Source organism: Schistocerca piceifrons, unplaced genomic scaffold, assembly GCF_021461385.2.
Source record: "Schistocerca piceifrons isolate TAMUIC-IGC-003096 unplaced genomic scaffold, iqSchPice1.1 HiC_scaffold_607, whole genome shotgun sequence".
Classification (NCBI taxonomy): domain Eukaryota; kingdom Metazoa; phylum Arthropoda; class Insecta; order Orthoptera; family Acrididae; genus Schistocerca; species Schistocerca piceifrons.
This window is the reverse complement of record NW_025728848.1, coordinates 1-18,784: the sequence shown is the minus strand read 5'-3', so window position 1 is coordinate 18,784 and position 18,784 is coordinate 1. Positions and strand designations below refer to the sequence as shown.

At 54.8% G+C, this 18,784-nt stretch overlaps 42 non-coding genes across 42 annotated transcripts; 33 read left to right on the top strand and 9 right to left on the bottom strand.

Moving 5' to 3' along the window:
- Positions 1–529: 529 nt before the first annotated feature.
- On the bottom strand, positions 530–601 carry Trnag-ucc. Its single transcript has one exon. It is a non-coding gene; the product is annotated as a tRNA-Gly (tRNA).
- A 342-nt stretch (positions 602–943) lies between these two features.
- Positions 944–1,014, top strand: Trnag-gcc. Its single transcript has one exon. It is a non-coding gene; the product is annotated as a tRNA-Gly (tRNA).
- A 381-nt stretch (positions 1,015–1,395) lies between these two features.
- On the top strand, positions 1,396–1,468 carry Trnam-cau. Its single transcript has one exon. It is a non-coding gene; the product is annotated as a tRNA-Met (tRNA).
- Positions 1,469–1,773: 305 nt separating this feature from the next.
- Trnae-uuc lies at positions 1,774–1,845 on the top strand. Its single transcript has one exon. It is a non-coding gene; the product is annotated as a tRNA-Glu (tRNA).
- Positions 1,846–2,043: 198 nt separating this feature from the next.
- Positions 2,044–2,117, top strand: Trnai-aau. Its single transcript has one exon. It is a non-coding gene; the product is annotated as a tRNA-Ile (tRNA).
- Positions 2,118–2,727: 610 nt separating this feature from the next.
- Positions 2,728–2,799, bottom strand: Trnag-ucc. The gene has a single exon. It is a non-coding gene; the product is annotated as a tRNA-Gly (tRNA).
- A 342-nt stretch (positions 2,800–3,141) lies between these two features.
- Trnag-gcc lies at positions 3,142–3,212 on the top strand. The gene has a single exon. It is a non-coding gene; the product is annotated as a tRNA-Gly (tRNA).
- A 381-nt stretch (positions 3,213–3,593) lies between these two features.
- On the top strand, positions 3,594–3,666 carry Trnam-cau. Its single transcript has one exon. It is a non-coding gene; the product is annotated as a tRNA-Met (tRNA).
- Positions 3,667–3,971: 305 nt separating this feature from the next.
- Trnae-uuc lies at positions 3,972–4,043 on the top strand. The gene has a single exon. It is a non-coding gene; the product is annotated as a tRNA-Glu (tRNA).
- A 198-nt stretch (positions 4,044–4,241) lies between these two features.
- Trnai-aau lies at positions 4,242–4,315 on the top strand. The gene has a single exon. It is a non-coding gene; the product is annotated as a tRNA-Ile (tRNA).
- Positions 4,316–4,925: 610 nt separating this feature from the next.
- On the bottom strand, positions 4,926–4,997 carry Trnag-ucc. Its single transcript has one exon. It is a non-coding gene; the product is annotated as a tRNA-Gly (tRNA).
- A 342-nt stretch (positions 4,998–5,339) lies between these two features.
- Positions 5,340–5,410, top strand: Trnag-gcc. The gene has a single exon. It is a non-coding gene; the product is annotated as a tRNA-Gly (tRNA).
- Positions 5,411–5,791: 381 nt separating this feature from the next.
- Trnam-cau lies at positions 5,792–5,864 on the top strand. Its single transcript has one exon. It is a non-coding gene; the product is annotated as a tRNA-Met (tRNA).
- A 305-nt stretch (positions 5,865–6,169) lies between these two features.
- Trnae-uuc lies at positions 6,170–6,241 on the top strand. The gene has a single exon. It is a non-coding gene; the product is annotated as a tRNA-Glu (tRNA).
- A 198-nt stretch (positions 6,242–6,439) lies between these two features.
- Positions 6,440–6,513, top strand: Trnai-aau. Its single transcript has one exon. It is a non-coding gene; the product is annotated as a tRNA-Ile (tRNA).
- A 610-nt stretch (positions 6,514–7,123) lies between these two features.
- Trnag-ucc lies at positions 7,124–7,195 on the bottom strand. Its single transcript has one exon. It is a non-coding gene; the product is annotated as a tRNA-Gly (tRNA).
- Positions 7,196–7,537: 342 nt separating this feature from the next.
- Trnag-gcc lies at positions 7,538–7,608 on the top strand. Its single transcript has one exon. It is a non-coding gene; the product is annotated as a tRNA-Gly (tRNA).
- Positions 7,609–7,989: 381 nt separating this feature from the next.
- On the top strand, positions 7,990–8,062 carry Trnam-cau. Its single transcript has one exon. It is a non-coding gene; the product is annotated as a tRNA-Met (tRNA).
- A 305-nt stretch (positions 8,063–8,367) lies between these two features.
- On the top strand, positions 8,368–8,439 carry Trnae-uuc. The gene has a single exon. It is a non-coding gene; the product is annotated as a tRNA-Glu (tRNA).
- Positions 8,440–8,637: 198 nt separating this feature from the next.
- On the top strand, positions 8,638–8,711 carry Trnai-aau. Its single transcript has one exon. It is a non-coding gene; the product is annotated as a tRNA-Ile (tRNA).
- A 610-nt stretch (positions 8,712–9,321) lies between these two features.
- On the bottom strand, positions 9,322–9,393 carry Trnag-ucc. Its single transcript has one exon. It is a non-coding gene; the product is annotated as a tRNA-Gly (tRNA).
- Positions 9,394–9,735: 342 nt separating this feature from the next.
- On the top strand, positions 9,736–9,806 carry Trnag-gcc. The gene has a single exon. It is a non-coding gene; the product is annotated as a tRNA-Gly (tRNA).
- A 381-nt stretch (positions 9,807–10,187) lies between these two features.
- Positions 10,188–10,260, top strand: Trnam-cau. The gene has a single exon. It is a non-coding gene; the product is annotated as a tRNA-Met (tRNA).
- Positions 10,261–10,565: 305 nt separating this feature from the next.
- Positions 10,566–10,637, top strand: Trnae-uuc. Its single transcript has one exon. It is a non-coding gene; the product is annotated as a tRNA-Glu (tRNA).
- A 198-nt stretch (positions 10,638–10,835) lies between these two features.
- On the top strand, positions 10,836–10,909 carry Trnai-aau. The gene has a single exon. It is a non-coding gene; the product is annotated as a tRNA-Ile (tRNA).
- Positions 10,910–11,519: 610 nt separating this feature from the next.
- Trnag-ucc lies at positions 11,520–11,591 on the bottom strand. The gene has a single exon. It is a non-coding gene; the product is annotated as a tRNA-Gly (tRNA).
- A 342-nt stretch (positions 11,592–11,933) lies between these two features.
- Positions 11,934–12,004, top strand: Trnag-gcc. The gene has a single exon. It is a non-coding gene; the product is annotated as a tRNA-Gly (tRNA).
- A 381-nt stretch (positions 12,005–12,385) lies between these two features.
- Positions 12,386–12,458, top strand: Trnam-cau. The gene has a single exon. It is a non-coding gene; the product is annotated as a tRNA-Met (tRNA).
- Positions 12,459–12,763: 305 nt separating this feature from the next.
- Positions 12,764–12,835, top strand: Trnae-uuc. Its single transcript has one exon. It is a non-coding gene; the product is annotated as a tRNA-Glu (tRNA).
- Positions 12,836–13,033: 198 nt separating this feature from the next.
- On the top strand, positions 13,034–13,107 carry Trnai-aau. Its single transcript has one exon. It is a non-coding gene; the product is annotated as a tRNA-Ile (tRNA).
- A 610-nt stretch (positions 13,108–13,717) lies between these two features.
- Positions 13,718–13,789, bottom strand: Trnag-ucc. The gene has a single exon. It is a non-coding gene; the product is annotated as a tRNA-Gly (tRNA).
- A 342-nt stretch (positions 13,790–14,131) lies between these two features.
- Positions 14,132–14,202, top strand: Trnag-gcc. The gene has a single exon. It is a non-coding gene; the product is annotated as a tRNA-Gly (tRNA).
- Positions 14,203–14,583: 381 nt separating this feature from the next.
- On the top strand, positions 14,584–14,656 carry Trnam-cau. The gene has a single exon. It is a non-coding gene; the product is annotated as a tRNA-Met (tRNA).
- Positions 14,657–14,961: 305 nt separating this feature from the next.
- On the top strand, positions 14,962–15,033 carry Trnae-uuc. The gene has a single exon. It is a non-coding gene; the product is annotated as a tRNA-Glu (tRNA).
- Positions 15,034–15,231: 198 nt separating this feature from the next.
- On the top strand, positions 15,232–15,305 carry Trnai-aau. Its single transcript has one exon. It is a non-coding gene; the product is annotated as a tRNA-Ile (tRNA).
- Positions 15,306–15,915: 610 nt separating this feature from the next.
- Trnag-ucc lies at positions 15,916–15,987 on the bottom strand. Its single transcript has one exon. It is a non-coding gene; the product is annotated as a tRNA-Gly (tRNA).
- Positions 15,988–16,329: 342 nt separating this feature from the next.
- On the top strand, positions 16,330–16,400 carry Trnag-gcc. The gene has a single exon. It is a non-coding gene; the product is annotated as a tRNA-Gly (tRNA).
- A 381-nt stretch (positions 16,401–16,781) lies between these two features.
- Positions 16,782–16,854, top strand: Trnam-cau. Its single transcript has one exon. It is a non-coding gene; the product is annotated as a tRNA-Met (tRNA).
- A 305-nt stretch (positions 16,855–17,159) lies between these two features.
- On the top strand, positions 17,160–17,231 carry Trnae-uuc. Its single transcript has one exon. It is a non-coding gene; the product is annotated as a tRNA-Glu (tRNA).
- A 198-nt stretch (positions 17,232–17,429) lies between these two features.
- Trnai-aau lies at positions 17,430–17,502 on the top strand. Its single transcript has one exon. It is a non-coding gene; the product is annotated as a tRNA-Ile (tRNA).
- Positions 17,503–18,112: 610 nt separating this feature from the next.
- Trnag-ucc lies at positions 18,113–18,184 on the bottom strand. Its single transcript has one exon. It is a non-coding gene; the product is annotated as a tRNA-Gly (tRNA).
- Positions 18,185–18,526: 342 nt separating this feature from the next.
- Trnag-gcc lies at positions 18,527–18,597 on the top strand. Its single transcript has one exon. It is a non-coding gene; the product is annotated as a tRNA-Gly (tRNA).
- Positions 18,598–18,784: the final 187 nt, after the last annotated feature.

The window sequence follows — 18,784 nt, the reverse complement described above, 5'->3', positions numbered from 1 at the left end:
AGTTGACAGAGGATCCGAACCCGACTCGTCGGGAAGCGCTACAGCATTCACTCGGCAATGGCCATAATATCTTGAATACACTGGTTCTCAACCGATAAAGAGAAAATGAAAGAAAATGTCCGATTGCCGATGCGTAACAACTTTGGCCCTTGTCAGTACTTGGGCGGGTGAGCGCATGGGAACACAGGGCACTATTTGCACTTTTACTTCCTATTTTTGTTTCTCCTTTGTTTTCGGAGCTACAGCCCGATTCGGTCAGGGAGACGCCACCGTGAAATGAAGGGGGCGTGCTGTGTGTCCATCGCCTCGCCTCTCCTTACCTCTCTCAGTCGTTTCTCGTGCTTGTCGTTTTGATAAAGGCCGATTTGAGAGCGTCAGCTCTCGCGTCAGCTGAGCAAAGTCGAGACAAGTCGAGACACGAGACAAGTCGAGACACACTAAGGGCTGGTATGCAGCGAGTAAGAGGGCGAAAAAACAATAATTTAAGAGCGCGTGGCAAAAGTACTCATACGCGAAATTAAAAGCCTGCTGCGGTGGCCGGGAATCGAACGCGGATCAACTGCTTGGAAGGCAACTATGCTGACCATTACACCACCACCGCACAAGCGAGCGCCGCGCGTCCGCGCTGTGTCGGCTTCCCGCCAGTCGGCAGCGGCCGAAGGTGATCGTACCTGGCAGGCGCATTTCGAGGCAGGCTAGGGGAGCACATCCAGACGCATTCGGACAGCGTATCCGCGCACATTTCGCATCCTTTGGCAAGAGTTGGGCGCCGGCGACGCAAGAGTACGCAGAGGACCGCGTTCTGGCGGCATTTTTAAGCAGTGCAGTGCAGGATTCAGCGTCTGCAGCATCTTTCCCACAGAATGCTACGGCGCTTGACGGCAGTCCCACTTTCCCTTGAGACATCTGCTCGGGAAGCAGCGTCAAGTTACCGCTGGCCCCAGCATCGGTGGTTCAGTGGTAGAATGCTCGCCTGCCACGCGGGCGGCCCGGGTTCGATTCCCGGCCGATGCATCATTTTGCTTTTCCCGCGATGATGCTGCCGCGTGGCTTGAGCGCTTGAGATGCACGATCCACAAGAATGTGTAGCTGGATTTCCCTTGAGAAGGACCGAGAACGCAGCACTCGCGGGTCCCCACTAGGACGCTCGCATCATGTTCTACAGACTAGCGTCGGCCTGGCCTCACAAGTTGCTGGGTCCGGGTGCCTCCGAGGCTCTGAACTTTAACGACAAGGAGTGCTGCCTATCGTTGCAACAGCTGCAGCAGCACCGCAATCAACTGGGCCGGCAGTGCACGTGTAGCAACAGAACACGTTATCCAGGAAGTACAGTGTCTCTACGTCTAATATTGGGTACGGTATTTACCCAGTTTCCAGGACAAGCGGTGCACCCGTGCCTCGGTAGCGCAGTAGGCAGCGCGTAAGTCTCATAATCTTAAGGTCGTGAGTTCGATCCTCACCCGGGGCATTTAATTTTCTGTGACTGATGGTGGTGCTGTTGCTAGGGCGCCAACGTATTTCTTGTTTGTTATCCACAACGTTTCAACGCTTCAGCGGGAAAATGTTTACTTCCTGTTATTGCTACTTACAGCTTCCCTTTTCCTCTTCTCCCAGCAGAGCATGAAGCCAAAAGCATTGCTCTGCGGCGTTTGAGGTGCGCGCCTTGCCAGTCAGTATGTGCAAAGATGCTCGCAAAGAGAGAGGGGCGCCGACGCGGCACTCGACACGAAATGCGCCAAGCGACCGTACGAACGGTCGAACGAAACGTCCACATCCGGTGTGGTCTAGTGGCTAGGATACCTGGCTTTCACCCAGGAGGCCCGGGTTCGATTCCCGGTACCGGAACGGAATTTTTTCCACACGAATCGTGGCAAGTTTGAGCTGTCCGAGCAGCCGTTTGCCGTCCTGCTCGCAATATAGCTACTGTTTCGTGACCGTCAGCAGAATATAGACTAGGGAAGCAGACACACGACGACCATAGAAATGGTGTATGGCTTCATGCCACCTGTTTCCAGCGTAGGGCTGAGCAGCTGCATCTGCCGAGGCCCGTTAGCTCAGTTGGTTAGAGCGTCGTGCTAATAACGCGAAGGTCGTGGGTTCGATCCCCCCACGGGCCACTACTCTTTTACTACTACGAAAAGGCAGCGCCGATTTCAGCTGGCGAGTGTGATGACCAAAAGATCATCACCCTGCGTGGAAGTTGACAGAGGATCCGAACCCGACTCGTCGGGAAGCGCTACAGCATTCACTCGGCAATGGCCATAATATCTTGAATACACTGGTTCTCAACCGATAAAGAGAAAATGAAAGAAAATGTCCGATTGCCGATGCGTAACAACTTTGGCCCTTGTCAGTACTTGGGCGGGTGAGCGCATGGGAACACAGGGCACTATTTGCACTTTTACTTCCTATTTTTGTTTCTCCTTTGTTTTCGGAGCTACAGCCCGATTCGGTCAGGGAGACGCCACCGTGAAATGAAGGGGGCGTGCTGTGTGTCCATCGCCTCGCCTCTCCTTACCTCTCTCAGTCGTTTCTCGTGCTTGTCGTTTTGATAAAGGCCGATTTGAGAGCGTCAGCTCTCGCGTCAGCTGAGCAAAGTCGAGACAAGTCGAGACACGAGACAAGTCGAGACACACTAAGGGCTGGTATGCAGCGAGTAAGAGGGCGAAAAAACAATAATTTAAGAGCGCGTGGCAAAAGTACTCATACGCGAAATTAAAAGCCTGCTGCGGTGGCCGGGAATCGAACGCGGATCAACTGCTTGGAAGGCAACTATGCTGACCATTACACCACCACCGCACAAGCGAGCGCCGCGCGTCCGCGCTGTGTCGGCTTCCCGCCAGTCGGCAGCGGCCGAAGGTGATCGTACCTGGCAGGCGCATTTCGAGGCAGGCTAGGGGAGCACATCCAGACGCATTCGGACAGCGTATCCGCGCACATTTCGCATCCTTTGGCAAGAGTTGGGCGCCGGCGACGCAAGAGTACGCAGAGGACCGCGTTCTGGCGGCATTTTTAAGCAGTGCAGTGCAGGATTCAGCGTCTGCAGCATCTTTCCCACAGAATGCTACGGCGCTTGACGGCAGTCCCACTTTCCCTTGAGACATCTGCTCGGGAAGCAGCGTCAAGTTACCGCTGGCCCCAGCATCGGTGGTTCAGTGGTAGAATGCTCGCCTGCCACGCGGGCGGCCCGGGTTCGATTCCCGGCCGATGCATCATTTTGCTTTTCCCGCGATGATGCTGCCGCGTGGCTTGAGCGCTTGAGATGCACGATCCACAAGAATGTGTAGCTGGATTTCCCTTGAGAAGGACCGAGAACGCAGCACTCGCGGGTCCCCACTAGGACGCTCGCATCATGTTCTACAGACTAGCGTCGGCCTGGCCTCACAAGTTGCTGGGTCCGGGTGCCTCCGAGGCTCTGAACTTTAACGACAAGGAGTGCTGCCTATCGTTGCAACAGCTGCAGCAGCACCGCAATCAACTGGGCCGGCAGTGCACGTGTAGCAACAGAACACGTTATCCAGGAAGTACAGTGTCTCTACGTCTAATATTGGGTACGGTATTTACCCAGTTTCCAGGACAAGCGGTGCACCCGTGCCTCGGTAGCGCAGTAGGCAGCGCGTAAGTCTCATAATCTTAAGGTCGTGAGTTCGATCCTCACCCGGGGCATTTAATTTTCTGTGACTGATGGTGGTGCTGTTGCTAGGGCGCCAACGTATTTCTTGTTTGTTATCCACAACGTTTCAACGCTTCAGCGGGAAAATGTTTACTTCCTGTTATTGCTACTTACAGCTTCCCTTTTCCTCTTCTCCCAGCAGAGCATGAGGCCAAAAGCATTGCTCTGCGGCGTTTGAGGTGCGCGCCTTGCCAGTCAGTATGTGCAAAGATGCTCGCAAAGAGAGAGGGGCGCCGACGCGGCACTCGACACGAAATGCGCCAAGCGACCGTACGAACGGTCGAACGAAACGTCCACATCCGGTGTGGTCTAGTGGCTAGGATACCTGGCTTTCACCCAGGAGGCCCGGGTTCGATTCCCGGTACCGGAACGGAATTTTTTCCACACGAATCGTGGCAAGTTTGAGCTGTCCGAGCAGCCGTTTGCCGTCCTGCTCGCAATATAGCTACTGTTTCGTGACCGTCAGCAGAATATAGACTAGGGAAGCAGACACACGACGACCATAGAAATGGTGTATGGCTTCATGCCACCTGTTTCCAGCGTAGGGCTGAGCAGCTGCATCTGCCGAGGCCCGTTAGCTCAGTTGGTTAGAGCGTCGTGCTAATAACGCGAAGGTCGTGGGTTCGATCCCCCCACGGGCCACTACTCTTTTACTACTACGAAAAGGCAGCGCCGATTTCAGCTGGCGAGTGTGATGACCAAAAGATCATCACCCTGCGTGGAAGTTGACAGAGGATCCGAACCCGACTCGTCGGGAAGCGCTACAGCATTCACTCGGCAATGGCCATAATATCTTGAATACACTGGTTCTCAACCGATAAAGAGAAAATGAAAGAAAATGTCCGATTGCCGATGCGTAACAACTTTGGCCCTTGTCAGTACTTGGGCGGGTGAGCGCATGGGAACACAGGGCACTATTTGCACTTTTACTTCCTATTTTTGTTTCTCCTTTGTTTTCGGAGCTACAGCCCGATTCGGTCAGGGAGACGCCACCGTGAAATGAAGGGGGCGTGCTGTGTGTCCATCGCCTCGCCTCTCCTTACCTCTCTCAGTCGTTTCTCGTGCTTGTCGTTTTGATAAAGGCCGATTTGAGAGCGTCAGCTCTCGCGTCAGCTGAGCAAAGTCGAGACAAGTCGAGACACGAGACAAGTCGAGACACACTAAGGGCTGGTATGCAGCGAGTAAGAGGGCGAAAAAACAATAATTTAAGAGCGCGTGGCAAAAGTACTCATACGCGAAATTAAAAGCCTGCTGCGGTGGCCGGGAATCGAACGCGGATCAACTGCTTGGAAGGCAACTATGCTGACCATTACACCACCACCGCACAAGCGAGCGCCGCGCGTCCGCGCTGTGTCGGCTTCCCGCCAGTCGGCAGCGGCCGAAGGTGATCGTACCTGGCAGGCGCATTTCGAGGCAGGCTAGGGGAGCACATCCAGACGCATTCGGACAGCGTATCCGCGCACATTTCGCATCCTTTGGCAAGAGTTGGGCGCCGGCGACGCAAGAGTACGCAGAGGACCGCGTTCTGGCGGCATTTTTAAGCAGTGCAGTGCAGGATTCAGCGTCTGCAGCATCTTTCCCACAGAATGCTACGGCGCTTGACGGCAGTCCCACTTTCCCTTGAGACATCTGCTCGGGAAGCAGCGTCAAGTTACCGCTGGCCCCAGCATCGGTGGTTCAGTGGTAGAATGCTCGCCTGCCACGCGGGCGGCCCGGGTTCGATTCCCGGCCGATGCATCATTTTGCTTTTCCCGCGATGATGCTGCCGCGTGGCTTGAGCGCTTGAGATGCACGATCCACAAGAATGTGTAGCTGGATTTCCCTTGAGAAGGACCGAGAACGCAGCACTCGCGGGTCCCCACTAGGACGCTCGCATCATGTTCTACAGACTAGCGTCGGCCTGGCCTCACAAGTTGCTGGGTCCGGGTGCCTCCGAGGCTCTGAACTTTAACGACAAGGAGTGCTGCCTATCGTTGCAACAGCTGCAGCAGCACCGCAATCAACTGGGCCGGCAGTGCACGTGTAGCAACAGAACACGTTATCCAGGAAGTACAGTGTCTCTACGTCTAATATTGGGTACGGTATTTACCCAGTTTCCAGGACAAGCGGTGCACCCGTGCCTCGGTAGCGCAGTAGGCAGCGCGTAAGTCTCATAATCTTAAGGTCGTGAGTTCGATCCTCACCCGGGGCATTTAATTTTCTGTGACTGATGGTGGTGCTGTTGCTAGGGCGCCAACGTATTTCTTGTTTGTTATCCACAACGTTTCAACGCTTCAGCGGGAAAATGTTTACTTCCTGTTATTGCTACTTACAGCTTCCCTTTTCCTCTTCTCCCAGCAGAGCATGAAGCCAAAAGCATTGCTCTGCGGCGTTTGAGGTGCGCGCCTTGCCAGTCAGTATGTGCAAAGATGCTCGCAAAGAGAGAGGGGCGCCGACGCGGCACTCGACACGAAATGCGCCAAGCGACCGTACGAACGGTCGAACGAAACGTCCACATCCGGTGTGGTCTAGTGGCTAGGATACCTGGCTTTCACCCAGGAGGCCCGGGTTCGATTCCCGGTACCGGAACGGAATTTTTTCCACACGAATCGTGGCAAGTTTGAGCTGTCCGAGCAGCCGTTTGCCGTCCTGCTCGCAATATAGCTACTGTTTCGTGACCGTCAGCAGAATATAGACTAGGGAAGCAGACACACGACGACCATAGAAATGGTGTATGGCTTCATGCCACCTGTTTCCAGCGTAGGGCTGAGCAGCTGCATCTGCCGAGGCCCGTTAGCTCAGTTGGTTAGAGCGTCGTGCTAATAACGCGAAGGTCGTGGGTTCGATCCCCCCACGGGCCACTACTCTTTTACTACTACGAAAAGGCAGCGCCGATTTCAGCTGGCGAGTGTGATGACCAAAAGATCATCACCCTGCGTGGAAGTTGACAGAGGATCCGAACCCGACTCGTCGGGAAGCGCTACAGCATTCACTCGGCAATGGCCATAATATCTTGAATACACTGGTTCTCAACCGATAAAGAGAAAATGAAAGAAAATGTCCGATTGCCGATGCGTAACAACTTTGGCCCTTGTCAGTACTTGGGCGGGTGAGCGCATGGGAACACAGGGCACTATTTGCACTTTTACTTCCTATTTTTGTTTCTCCTTTGTTTTCGGAGCTACAGCCCGATTCGGTCAGGGAGACGCCACCGTGAAATGAAGGGGGCGTGCTGTGTGTCCATCGCCTCGCCTCTCCTTACCTCTCTCAGTCGTTTCTCGTGCTTGTCGTTTTGATAAAGGCCGATTTGAGAGCGTCAGCTCTCGCGTCAGCTGAGCAAAGTCGAGACAAGTCGAGACACGAGACAAGTCGAGACACACTAAGGGCTGGTATGCAGCGAGTAAGAGGGCGAAAAAACAATAATTTAAGAGCGCGTGGCAAAAGTACTCATACGCGAAATTAAAAGCCTGCTGCGGTGGCCGGGAATCGAACGCGGATCAACTGCTTGGAAGGCAACTATGCTGACCATTACACCACCACCGCACAAGCGAGCGCCGCGCGTCCGCGCTGTGTCGGCTTCCCGCCAGTCGGCAGCGGCCGAAGGTGATCGTACCTGGCAGGCGCATTTCGAGGCAGGCTAGGGGAGCACATCCAGACGCATTCGGACAGCGTATCCGCGCACATTTCGCATCCTTTGGCAAGAGTTGGGCGCCGGCGACGCAAGAGTACGCAGAGGACCGCGTTCTGGCGGCATTTTTAAGCAGTGCAGTGCAGGATTCAGCGTCTGCAGCATCTTTCCCACAGAATGCTACGGCGCTTGACGGCAGTCCCACTTTCCCTTGAGACATCTGCTCGGGAAGCAGCGTCAAGTTACCGCTGGCCCCAGCATCGGTGGTTCAGTGGTAGAATGCTCGCCTGCCACGCGGGCGGCCCGGGTTCGATTCCCGGCCGATGCATCATTTTGCTTTTCCCGCGATGATGCTGCCGCGTGGCTTGAGCGCTTGAGATGCACGATCCACAAGAATGTGTAGCTGGATTTCCCTTGAGAAGGACCGAGAACGCAGCACTCGCGGGTCCCCACTAGGACGCTCGCATCATGTTCTACAGACTAGCGTCGGCCTGGCCTCACAAGTTGCTGGGTCCGGGTGCCTCCGAGGCTCTGAACTTTAACGACAAGGAGTGCTGCCTATCGTTGCAACAGCTGCAGCAGCACCGCAATCAACTGGGCCGGCAGTGCACGTGTAGCAACAGAACACGTTATCCAGGAAGTACAGTGTCTCTACGTCTAATATTGGGTACGGTATTTACCCAGTTTCCAGGACAAGCGGTGCACCCGTGCCTCGGTAGCGCAGTAGGCAGCGCGTAAGTCTCATAATCTTAAGGTCGTGAGTTCGATCCTCACCCGGGGCATTTAATTTTCTGTGACTGATGGTGGTGCTGTTGCTAGGGCGCCAACGTATTTCTTGTTTGTTATCCACAACGTTTCAACGCTTCAGCGGGAAAATGTTTACTTCCTGTTATTGCTACTTACAGCTTCCCTTTTCCTCTTCTCCCAGCAGAGCATGAAGCCAAAAGCATTGCTCTGCGGCGTTTGAGGTGCGCGCCTTGCCAGTCAGTATGTGCAAAGATGCTCGCAAAGAGAGAGGGGCGCCGACGCGGCACTCGACACGAAATGCGCCAAGCGACCGTACGAACGGTCGAACGAAACGTCCACATCCGGTGTGGTCTAGTGGCTAGGATACCTGGCTTTCACCCAGGAGGCCCGGGTTCGATTCCCGGTACCGGAACGGAATTTTTTCCACACGAATCGTGGCAAGTTTGAGCTGTCCGAGCAGCCGTTTGCCGTCCTGCTCGCAATATAGCTACTGTTTCGTGACCGTCAGCAGAATATAGACTAGGGAAGCAGACACACGACGACCATAGAAATGGTGTATGGCTTCATGCCACCTGTTTCCAGCGTAGGGCTGAGCAGCTGCATCTGCCGAGGCCCGTTAGCTCAGTTGGTTAGAGCGTCGTGCTAATAACGCGAAGGTCGTGGGTTCGATCCCCCCACGGGCCACTACTCTTTTACTACTACGAAAAGGCAGCGCCGATTTCAGCTGGCGAGTGTGATGACCAAAAGATCATCACCCTGCGTGGAAGTTGACAGAGGATCCGAACCCGACTCGTCGGGAAGCGCTACAGCATTCACTCGGCAATGGCCATAATATCTTGAATACACTGGTTCTCAACCGATAAAGAGAAAATGAAAGAAAATGTCCGATTGCCGATGCGTAACAACTTTGGCCCTTGTCAGTACTTGGGCGGGTGAGCGCATGGGAACACAGGGCACTATTTGCACTTTTACTTCCTATTTTTGTTTCTCCTTTGTTTTCGGAGCTACAGCCCGATTCGGTCAGGGAGACGCCACCGTGAAATGAAGGGGGCGTGCTGTGTGTCCATCGCCTCGCCTCTCCTTACCTCTCTCAGTCGTTTCTCGTGCTTGTCGTTTTGATAAAGGCCGATTTGAGAGCGTCAGCTCTCGCGTCAGCTGAGCAAAGTCGAGACAAGTCGAGACACGAGACAAGTCGAGACACACTAAGGGCTGGTATGCAGCGAGTAAGAGGGCGAAAAAACAATAATTTAAGAGCGCGTGGCAAAAGTACTCATACGCGAAATTAAAAGCCTGCTGCGGTGGCCGGGAATCGAACGCGGATCAACTGCTTGGAAGGCAACTATGCTGACCATTACACCACCACCGCACAAGCGAGCGCCGCGCGTCCGCGCTGTGTCGGCTTCCCGCCAGTCGGCAGCGGCCGAAGGTGATCGTACCTGGCAGGCGCATTTCGAGGCAGGCTAGGGGAGCACATCCAGACGCATTCGGACAGCGTATCCGCGCACATTTCGCATCCTTTGGCAAGAGTTGGGCGCCGGCGACGCAAGAGTACGCAGAGGACCGCGTTCTGGCGGCATTTTTAAGCAGTGCAGTGCAGGATTCAGCGTCTGCAGCATCTTTCCCACAGAATGCTACGGCGCTTGACGGCAGTCCCACTTTCCCTTGAGACATCTGCTCGGGAAGCAGCGTCAAGTTACCGCTGGCCCCAGCATCGGTGGTTCAGTGGTAGAATGCTCGCCTGCCACGCGGGCGGCCCGGGTTCGATTCCCGGCCGATGCATCATTTTGCTTTTCCCGCGATGATGCTGCCGCGTGGCTTGAGCGCTTGAGATGCACGATCCACAAGAATGTGTAGCTGGATTTCCCTTGAGAAGGACCGAGAACGCAGCACTCGCGGGTCCCCACTAGGACGCTCGCATCATGTTCTACAGACTAGCGTCGGCCTGGCCTCACAAGTTGCTGGGTCCGGGTGCCTCCGAGGCTCTGAACTTTAACGACAAGGAGTGCTGCCTATCGTTGCAACAGCTGCAGCAGCACCGCAATCAACTGGGCCGGCAGTGCACGTGTAGCAACAGAACACGTTATCCAGGAAGTACAGTGTCTCTACGTCTAATATTGGGTACGGTATTTACCCAGTTTCCAGGACAAGCGGTGCACCCGTGCCTCGGTAGCGCAGTAGGCAGCGCGTAAGTCTCATAATCTTAAGGTCGTGAGTTCGATCCTCACCCGGGGCATTTAATTTTCTGTGACTGATGGTGGTGCTGTTGCTAGGGCGCCAACGTATTTCTTGTTTGTTATCCACAACGTTTCAACGCTTCAGCGGGAAAATGTTTACTTCCTGTTATTGCTACTTACAGCTTCCCTTTTCCTCTTCTCCCAGCAGAGCATGAAGCCAAAAGCATTGCTCTGCGGCGTTTGAGGTGCGCGCCTTGCCAGTCAGTATGTGCAAAGATGCTCGCAAAGAGAGAGGGGCGCCGACGCGGCACTCGACACGAAATGCGCCAAGCGACCGTACGAACGGTCGAACGAAACGTCCACATCCGGTGTGGTCTAGTGGCTAGGATACCTGGCTTTCACCCAGGAGGCCCGGGTTCGATTCCCGGTACCGGAACGGAATTTTTTCCACACGAATCGTGGCAAGTTTGAGCTGTCCGAGCAGCCGTTTGCCGTCCTGCTCGCAATATAGCTACTGTTTCGTGACCGTCAGCAGAATATAGACTAGGGAAGCAGACACACGACGACCATAGAAATGGTGTATGGCTTCATGCCACCTGTTTCCAGCGTAGGGCTGAGCAGCTGCATCTGCCGAGGCCCGTTAGCTCAGTTGGTTAGAGCGTCGTGCTAATAACGCGAAGGTCGTGGGTTCGATCCCCCCACGGGCCACTACTCTTTTACTACTACGAAAAGGCAGCGCCGATTTCAGCTGGCGAGTGTGATGACCAAAAGATCATCACCCTGCGTGGAAGTTGACAGAGGATCCGAACCCGACTCGTCGGGAAGCGCTACAGCATTCACTCGGCAATGGCCATAATATCTTGAATACACTGGTTCTCAACCGATAAAGAGAAAATGAAAGAAAATGTCCGATTGCCGATGCGTAACAACTTTGGCCCTTGTCAGTACTTGGGCGGGTGAGCGCATGGGAACACAGGGCACTATTTGCACTTTTACTTCCTATTTTTGTTTCTCCTTTGTTTTCGGAGCTACAGCCCGATTCGGTCAGGGAGACGCCACCGTGAAATGAAGGGGGCGTGCTGTGTGTCCATCGCCTCGCCTCTCCTTACCTCTCTCAGTCGTTTCTCGTGCTTGTCGTTTTGATAAAGGCCGATTTGAGAGCGTCAGCTCTCGCGTCAGCTGAGCAAAGTCGAGACAAGTCGAGACACGAGACAAGTCGAGACACACTAAGGGCTGGTATGCAGCGAGTAAGAGGGCGAAAAAACAATAATTTAAGAGCGCGTGGCAAAAGTACTCATACGCGAAATTAAAAGCCTGCTGCGGTGGCCGGGAATCGAACGCGGATCAACTGCTTGGAAGGCAACTATGCTGACCATTACACCACCACCGCACAAGCGAGCGCCGCGCGTCCGCGCTGTGTCGGCTTCCCGCCAGTCGGCAGCGGCCGAAGGTGATCGTACCTGGCAGGCGCATTTCGAGGCAGGCTAGGGGAGCACATCCAGACGCATTCGGACAGCGTATCCGCGCACATTTCGCATCCTTTGGCAAGAGTTGGGCGCCGGCGACGCAAGAGTACGCAGAGGACCGCGTTCTGGCGGCATTTTTAAGCAGTGCAGTGCAGGATTCAGCGTCTGCAGCATCTTTCCCACAGAATGCTACGGCGCTTGACGGCAGTCCCACTTTCCCTTGAGACATCTGCTCGGGAAGCAGCGTCAAGTTACCGCTGGCCCCAGCATCGGTGGTTCAGTGGTAGAATGCTCGCCTGCCACGCGGGCGGCCCGGGTTCGATTCCCGGCCGATGCATCATTTTGCTTTTCCCGCGATGATGCTGCCGCGTGGCTTGAGCGCTTGAGATGCACGATCCACAAGAATGTGTAGCTGGATTTCCCTTGAGAAGGACCGAGAACGCAGCACTCGCGGGTCCCCACTAGGACGCTCGCATCATGTTCTACAGACTAGCGTCGGCCTGGCCTCACAAGTTGCTGGGTCCGGGTGCCTCCGAGGCTCTGAACTTTAACGACAAGGAGTGCTGCCTATCGTTGCAACAGCTGCAGCAGCACCGCAATCAACTGGGCCGGCAGTGCACGTGTAGCAACAGAACACGTTATCCAGGAAGTACAGTGTCTCTACGTCTAATATTGGGTACGGTATTTACCCAGTTTCCAGGACAAGCGGTGCACCCGTGCCTCGGTAGCGCAGTAGGCAGCGCGTAAGTCTCATAATCTTAAGGTCGTGAGTTCGATCCTCACCCGGGGCATTTAATTTTCTGTGACTGATGGTGGTGCTGTTGCTAGGGCGCCAACGTATTTCTTGTTTGTTATCCACAACGTTTCAACGCTTCAGCGGGAAAATGTTTACTTCCTGTTATTGCTACTTACAGCTTCCCTTTTCCTCTTCTCCCAGCAGAGCATGAAGCCAAAAGCATTGCTCTGCGGCGTTTGAGGTGCGCGCCTTGCCAGTCAGTATGTGCAAAGATGCTCGCAAAGAGAGAGGGGCGCCGACGCGGCACTCGACACGAAATGCGCCAAGCGACCGTACGAACGGTCGAACGAAACGTCCACATCCGGTGTGGTCTAGTGGCTAGGATACCTGGCTTTCACCCAGGAGGCCCGGGTTCGATTCCCGGTACCGGAACGGAATTTTTTCCACACGAATCGTGGCAAGTTTGAGCTGTCCGAGCAGCCGTTTGCCGTCCTGCTCGCAATATAGCTACTGTTTCGTGACCGTCAGCAGAATATAGACTAGGGAAGCAGACACACGACGACCATAGAAATGGTGTATGGCTTCATGCCACCTGTTTCCAGCGTAGGGCTGAGCAGCTGCATCTGCCGAGGCCCGTTAGCTCAGTTGGTTAGAGCGTCGTGCTAATAACGCGAAGGTCGTGGGTTCGATCCCCCCACGGGCCACTACTCTTTTACTACTACGAAAAGGCAGCGCCGATTTCAGCTGGCGAGTGTGATGACCAAAAGATCATCACCCTGCGTGGAAGTTGACAGAGGATCCGAACCCGACTCGTCGGGAAGCGCTACAGCATTCACTCGGCAATGGCCATAATATCTTGAATACACTGGTTCTCAACCGATAAAGAGAAAATGAAAGAAAATGTCCGATTGCCGATGCGTAACAACTTTGGCCCTTGTCAGTACTTGGGCGGGTGAGCGCATGGGAACACAGGGCACTATTTGCACTTTTACTTCCTATTTTTGTTTCTCCTTTGTTTTCGGAGCTACAGCCCGATTCGGTCAGGGAGACGCCACCGTGAAATGAAGGGGGCGTGCTGTGTGTCCATCGCCTCGCCTCTCCTTACCTCTCTCAGTCGTTTCTCGTGCTTGTCGTTTTGATAAAGGCCGATTTGAGAGCGTCAGCTCTCGCGTCAGCTGAGCAAAGTCGAGACAAGTCGAGACACGAGACAAGTCGAGACACACTAAGGGCTGGTATGCAGCGAGTAAGAGGGCGAAAAAACAATAATTTAAGAGCGCGTGGCAAAAGTACTCATACGCGAAATTAAAAGCCTGCTGCGGTGGCCGGGAATCGAACGCGGATCAACTGCTTGGAAGGCAACTATGCTGACCATTACACCACCACCGCACAAGCGAGCGCCGCGCGTCCGCGCTGTGTCGGCTTCCCGCCAGTCGGCAGCGGCCGAAGGTGATCGTACCTGGCAGGCGCATTTCGAGGCAGGCTAGGGGAGCACATCCAGACGCATTCGGACAGCGTATCCGCGCACATTTCGCATCCTTTGGCAAGAGTTGGGCGCCGGCGACGCAAGAGTACGCAGAGGACCGCGTTCTGGCGGCATTTTTAAGCAGTGCAGTGCAGGATTCAGCGTCTGCAGCATCTTTCCCACAGAATGCTACGGCGCTTGACGGCAGTCCCACTTTCCCTTGAGACATCTGCTCGGGAAGCAGCGTCAAGTTACCGCTGGCCCCAGCATCGGTGGTTCAGTGGTAGAATGCTCGCCTGCCACGCGGGCGGCCCGGGTTCGATTCCCGGCCGATGCATCATTTTGCTTTTCCCGCGATGATGCTGCCGCGTGGCTTGAGCGCTTGAGATGCACGATCCACAAGAATGTGTAGCTGGATTTCCCTTGAGAAGGACCGAGAACGCAGCACTCGCGGGTCCCCACTAGGACGCTCGCATCATGTTCTACAGACTAGCGTCGGCCTGGCCTCACAAGTTGCTGGGTCCGGGTGCCTCCGAGGCTCTGAACTTTAACGACAAGGAGTGCTGCCTATCGTTGCAACAGCTGCAGCAGCACCGCAATCAACTGGGCCGGCAGTGCACGTGTAGCAACAGAACACGTTATCCAGGAAGTACAGTGTCTCTACGTCTAATATTGGGTACGGTATTTACCCAGTTTCCAGGACAAGCGGTGCACCCGTGCCTCGGTAGCGCAGTAGGCAGCGCGTAAGTCTCATAATCTTAAGGTCGTGAGTTCGATCCTCACCCGGGGCATTTAATTTTCTGTGACTGATGGTGGTGCTGTTGCTAGGGCGCCAACGTATTTCTTGTTTGTTATCCACAACGTTTCAACGCTTCAGCGGGAAAATGTTTACTTCCTGTTATTGCTACTTACAGCTTCCCTTTTCCTCTTCTCCCAGCAGAGCATGAAGCCAAAAGCATTGCTCTGCGGCGTTTGAGGTGCGCGCCTTGCCAGTCAGTATGTGCAAAGATGCTCGCAAAGAGAGAGGGGCGCCGACGCGGCACTCGACACGAAATGCGCCAAGCGACCGTACGAACGGTCGAACGAAACGTCCACATCCGGTGTGGTCTAGTGGCTAGGATACCTGGCTTTCACCCAGGAGGCCCGGGTTCGATTCCCGGTACCGGAACGGAATTTTTTCCACACGAATCGTGGCAAGTTTGAGCTGTCCGAGCAGCCGTTTGCCGTCCTGCTCGCAATATAGCTACTGTTTCGTGACCGTCAGCAGAATATAGACTAGGGAAGCAGACACACGACGACCATAGAAATGGTGTATGGCTTCATGCCACCTGTTTCCAGCGTAGGGCTGAGCAGCTGCATCTGCCGAGGCCCGTTAGCTCAGTTGGTTAGAGCGTCGTGCTAATAACGCGAAGGTCGTGGGTTCGATCCCCCCACGGGCCACTACTCTTTTACTACTACGAAAAGGCAGCGCCGATTTCAGCTGGCGAGTGTGATGACCAAAAGATCATCACCCTGCGTGGAAGTTGACAGAGGATCCGAACCCGACTCGTCGGGAAGCGCTACAGCATTCACTCGGCAATGGCCATAATATCTTGAATACACTGGTTCTCAACCGATAAAGAGAAAATGAAAGAAAATGTCCGATTGCCGATGCGTAACAACTTTGGCCCTTGTCAGTACTTGGGCGGGTGAGCGCATGGGAACACAGGGCACTATTTGCACTTTTACTTCCTATTTTTGTTTCTCCTTTGTTTTCGGAGCTACAGCCCGATTCGGTCAGGGAGACGCCACCGTGAAATGAAGGGGGCGTGCTGTGTGTCCATCGCCTCGCCTCTCCTTACCTCTCTCAGTCGTTTCTCGTGCTTGTCGTTTTGATAAAGGCCGATTTGAGAGCGTCAGCTCTCGCGTCAGCTGAGCAAAGTCGAGACAAGTCGAGACACGAGACAAGTCGAGACACACTAAGGGCTGGTATGCAGCGAGTAAGAGGGCGAAAAAACAATAATTTAAGAGCGCGTGGCAAAAGTACTCATACGCGAAATTAAAAGCCTGCTGCGGTGGCCGGGAATCGAACGCGGATCAACTGCTTGGAAGGCAACTATGCTGACCATTACACCACCACCGCACAAGCGAGCGCCGCGCGTCCGCGCTGTGTCGGCTTCCCGCCAGTCGGCAGCGGCCGAAGGTGATCGTACCTGGCAGGCGCATTTCGAGGCAGGCTAGGGGAGCACATCCAGACGCATTCGGACAGCGTATCCGCGCACATTTCGCATCCTTTGGCAAGAGTTGGGCGCCGGCGACGCAAGAGTACGCAGAGGACCGCGTTCTGGCGGCATTTTTAAGCAGTGCAGTGCAGGATTCAGCGTCTGCAGCATCTTTCCCACAGAATGCTACGGCGCTTGACGGCAGTCCCACTTTCCCTTGAGACATCTGCTCGGGAAGCAGCGTCAAGTTACCGCTGGCCCCAGCATCGGTGGTTCAGTGGTAGAATGCTCGCCTGCCACGCGGGCGGCCCGGGTTCGATTCCCGGCCGATGCATCATTTTGCTTTTCCCGCGATGATGCTGCCGCGTGGCTTGAGCGCTTGAGATGCACGATCCACAAGAATGTGTAGCTGGATTTCCCTTGAGAAGGACCGAGAACGCAGCACTCGCGGGTCCCCACTAGGACGCTCGCATCATGTTCTACAGACTAGCGTCGGCCTGGCCTCACAAGTTGCTGGGTCCGGGTGCCTCCGAGGCTCTGAACTTTAACGACAAGGAGTGCTGCCTATCGTTGCAACAGCTGCAGCAGCACCGCAATCAACTGGGCCGGCAGTGCACGTGTAGCAACAGAACACGTTATCCAGGAAGTACAGTGTCTCTACGTCTAATATTGGGTACGGTATTTACCCAGTTTCCAGGACAAGCGGTGCACCCGTGCCTCGGTAGCGCAGTAGGCAGCGCGTAAGTCTCATAATCTTAAGGTCGTGAGTTCGATCCTCACCCGGGGCATTTAATTTTCTGTGACTGATGGTGGTGCTGTTGCTAGGGCGCCAACGTATTTCTTGTTTGTTATCCACAACGTTTCAACGCTTCAGCGGGAAAATGTTTACTTCCTGTTATTGCTACTTACAGCTTCCCTTTTCCTCTTCTCCCAGCAGAGCATGAAGCCAAAAGCATTGCTCTGCGGCGTTTGAGGTGCGCGCCTTGCCAGTCAGTATGTGCAAAGATGCTCGCAAAGAGAGAGGGGCGCCGACGCGGCACTCGACACGAAATGCGCCAAGCGACCGTACGAACGGTCGAACGAAACGTCCACATCCGGTGTGGTCTAGTGGCTAGGATACCTGGCTTTCACCCAGGAGGCCCGGGTTCGATTCCCGGTACCGGAACGGAATTTTTTCCACACGAATCGTGGCAAGTTTGAGCTGTCCGAGCAGCCGTTTGCCGTCCTGCTCGCAATATAGCTACTGTTTCGTGACCGTCAGCAGAATATAGACTAGGGAAGCAGACACACGACGACCATAGAAATGGTGTATGGCTTCATGCCACCTGTTTCCAGCGTAGGGCTGAGCAGCTGCATCTGCCGAGGCCCGTTAGCTCAGTTGGTTAGAGCGTCGTGCTAATAACGCGAAGGTCGTGGGTTCGATCCCCCACGGGCCACTACTCTTTTACTACTACGAAAAGGCAGCGCCGATTTCAGCTGGCGAGTGTGATGACCAAAAGATCATCACCCTGCGTGGAAGTTGACAGAGGATCCGAACCCGACTCGTCGGGAAGCGCTACAGCATTCACTCGGCAATGGCCATAATATCTTGAATACACTGGTTCTCAACCGATAAAGAGAAAATGAAAGAAAATGTCCGATTGCCGATGCGTAACAACTTTGGCCCTTGTCAGTACTTGGGCGGGTGAGCGCATGGGAACACAGGGCACTATTTGCACTTTTACTTCCTATTTTTGTTTCTCCTTTGTTTTCGGAGCTACAGCCCGATTCGGTCAGGGAGACGCCACCGTGAAATGAAGGGGGCGTGCTGTGTGTCCATCGCCTCGCCTCTCCTTACCTCTCTCAGTCGTTTCTCGTGCTTGTCGTTTTGATAAAGGCCGATTTGAGAGCGTCAGCTCTCGCGTCAGCTGAGCAAAGTCGAGACAAGTCGAGACACGAGACAAGTCGAGACACACTAAGGGCTGGTATGCAGCGAGTAAGAGGGCGAAAAAACAATAATTTAAGAGCGCGTGGCAAAAGTACTCATACGCGAAATTAAAAGCCTGCTGCGGTGGCCGGGAATCGAACGCGGATCAACTGCTTGGAAGGCAACTATGCTGACCATTACACCACCACCGCACAAGCGAGCGCCGCGCGTCCGCGCTGTGTCGGCTTCCCGCCAGTCGGCAGCGGCCGAAGGTGATCGTACCTGGCAGGCGCATTTCGAGGCAGGCTAGGGGAGCACATCCAGACGCATTCGGACAGCGTATCCGCGCACATTTCGCATCCTTTGGCAAGAGTTGGGCGCCGGCGACGCAAGAGTACGCAGAGGACCGCGTTCTGGCGGCATTTTTAAGCAGTGCAGTGCAGGATTCAGCGTCTGCAGCATCTTTCCCACAGAATGCTACGGCGCTTGACGGCAGTCCCACTTTCCCTTGAGACATCTGCTCGGGAAGCAGCGTCAAGTTACCGCTGGCCCCAGCATCGGTGGTTCAGTGGTAGAATGCTCGCCTGCCACGCGGGCGGCCCGGGTTCGATTCCCGGCCGATGCATCATTTTGCTTTTCCCGCGATGATGCTGCCGCGTGGCTTGAGCGCTTGAGATGCACGATCCACAAGAATGTGTAGCTGGATTTCCCTTGAGAAGGACCGAGAACGCAGCACTCGCGGGTCCCCACTAGGACGCTCGCATCATGTTCTACAGACTAGCGTCGGCCTGGCCTCACAAGTTGCTGGGTCC